Source organism: Rhipicephalus microplus, unplaced genomic scaffold (genome assembly GCF_043290135.1).
Source record: "Rhipicephalus microplus isolate Deutch F79 unplaced genomic scaffold, USDA_Rmic scaffold_872, whole genome shotgun sequence".
In the NCBI taxonomy this organism is placed as follows: Eukaryota; Metazoa; Arthropoda; class Arachnida; order Ixodida; family Ixodidae; genus Rhipicephalus; species Rhipicephalus microplus.
Window position 1 is genome coordinate 1 of NW_027465425.1, and position 2,500 is coordinate 2,500.

The following is a 2,500-nucleotide window of genomic DNA, read 5'->3' on the forward strand; positions in this document are numbered from 1 at the left end:
TTTCTTGATTCGGTGGATGGTGGTGCATGGCCGTTCTTAGTTGGTGGAGCGATTTGTCTGGTTAATTCCGATAACGAACGAGACTCTAGCCTATTAAATAGGTGCGGGGTTCCCAGCACCTTACAACCTTCTTAGAGGGACAAGCGGCTCCTAGCCGCACGAAACAGAGCAATAACAGGTCTGTGATGCCCTTAGATGTCCGGGGCCGCACGCGCGCTACACTGAAGGAAGCAGCGTGTCTTTATCCCTGTCTGAAAAGACTGGGTAACCCGTGGAACTTCTTTCGTGATTGGGATAGGGGCTTGCAATTGTTCCCCTTGAACGAGGAATTCCCAGTAAGCGCGAGTCATAAGCTCGCGTTGATTACGTCCCTGCCCTTTGTACACACCGCCCGTCGCTACTACCGATTGAATGATTTAGTGAGGTCTTCGGACCGATGTCCGGCGCGGCCTTTCGGTTGCGCCGGTCTGTTGGAAAGATGACCAAACTTGATCATTTAGAGGAAGTAAAAGTCGTAACAAGGTTTCCGTAGGTGAACCTGCGGAAGGATCATTAACGGATTGTGAAGGGTGAGCGCCTCAGCTGCGTCTGCGCCCGACACTTTCTGCCGCTGACCCCGTTTGGACGCGGGGTCGGCTTTTCCCCACGGGGCTGCCTGAATGTGGAGCGGCACCCCGTGACAAATTGTTGCGCCCAGCGGACGCCAACACCGCGACCTTGGACGGTCGGCCAGGTGGCGGACGCGGGTACAAACGGCGCAACGCACTCATAGGTCGGCTTTCGACCCGCCACTGCACCGTGGCTCGAAGCGCTCGAAATGCGCGACCCGACCGCTGCGGGACCGCCTAGTACTGTAAACAGGAGCGGCGGAGCGCGAACGGCGAGTCGTGGTTACGTCGGTAGAAGGCGAGGCTGCGCGTTCCCGAAACGCCAGCCGAGTGCCCTCCCGACCGTTCGAGCGTGCAAGAACGAGACCCGACAATCGCGCGGCGACTGCCAAGTACGAGAGGAACGGCACAAGCGTCGGCGGTCGGTCAAGGAACTGGCGATGTGACGGGTCCGCTGTGCACCAGTGCATACCGTCCCGCCGTCCGCGGCAAGCGCCTCCGCGTCCTCGGGTGACGGAGGCTGCCGGTCGGTTCTTGCAGGCGAGGGATCTCGCTGGCACCGGTTCGCGTTGACGCGCGGCCGGTCATGGCACGGCGATGCGACGGCCGAGGTGCGCAGTACTCGATGGAGGAACCGCACGCTCCGATGACCGTCCCGCCCTCCGCGGCGTATGCGTACCGACCGTAATGGTTGCAGCAGCGCCGGCCGGCTTTTGAATTCGCCACACGAAACACGGTGCGAGATCGCGGTTAGGGGAGCGTCGACGTTGCCAGGCGTTTTGCTTGCTGCCGAGGGAAAGGCGGCACGGCCACGTCGCGCTCGTCGCGATTAGCGGGTCTGCGCGCTTTGGGAAGGTGCCGCAACGACTTGCCGAAAGAGGAAGCACGGAAGAACGAGGGACTTGGACGTCCCGACAATTGAACGCACTTGCGGCCAGGCCCTTGCTGGCTTCGTTCTTCCGCCTCGAGTAGGCTCGTACGCGGCTCCGGCGCCGAAAGTGGTCCTTGGCACCGACTTCGGTGGACGTGGGAAGTGCCGCGCAAGTACGGCGCGCCTGGCTCCACCTGTTGGCTAAAGTAGGCAGCCGGATCGGCATTTTGGTGTGCGGTGGCAAACCGTGGATGCGAAAAAAGCTTGTGCGATTTCGTGGAACAAAAAGCGGGGGTCCCCCTTTTTATGCGGAGGAGACCGACCCGCCTGCCGTGGTGAACCGCGACGCCACGGTAAAAACGGGAGAGGCTTGTCGATGGGACCGTGCATCCCGCGCTCCACGGAGGCCGGGAGGCGGCCGCCCGAGGAAATGTGTAGCCGTCGAGGCCCGCATCTGCGTGCACTCTTATCCAAATGGGTGTACCGCAGGCATTTTCTGGTTAGGCGGGCCAATGAGAGCGAGCACACAACGATACCTACGGGTCCGGCTTGGAGAACCGGCTTCGACGCCTCCCGAGTATTTATAGAGGGGTGGACCACGAAAGCACTCGCAAGTAGCGAAAGCGAAACGCCGTCCGAAACACACCGTTTGCTCGATTTGCGGCAGCCGAAAAAGGCGCGGCAGAGTTTTGGAGTCCAAGCGTGCGCTGAAAAGCGCCCTTCTTGGCCACTGTTTGGCCGAGTGCCAGAAACGTTTGGTTTTGACTGTACGGAATTGAACAAACACTTTTTCACGACTCTAAGCGGTGGATCACTCGGTTCTCGGGTCGATGAAGAACGCAGCCAGCTGCGAGACTTGGTGTGAATTGCAGGACACACTGAGCACTGATTCTTTGAACGCACATTGCGGCCTTGGGTCTTCCCTTGGCTTCGTCTGTCTGAGGGTCGGATCACATATCAAGAGAGCCTTCGGCGCACAAGGGAACGTGAGCCGTCGACTCGTTTTGACCGCGTCGGCAAC

At 60.0% G+C, this 2,500-nt stretch overlaps 1 non-coding gene across 1 annotated transcript; it reads left to right on the top strand.

The window, feature by feature from the left end:
- Window positions 1-2,274: 2,274 nt before the first annotated feature.
- LOC142795798 (5.8S ribosomal RNA) lies at window positions 2,275-2,427 on the top strand. Its single transcript, XR_012893316.1, has one exon. It is a non-coding gene; the product is annotated as a 5.8S ribosomal RNA (ribosomal RNA).
- The last annotated feature ends 73 nt before the right edge of the window (window positions 2,428-2,500 follow it).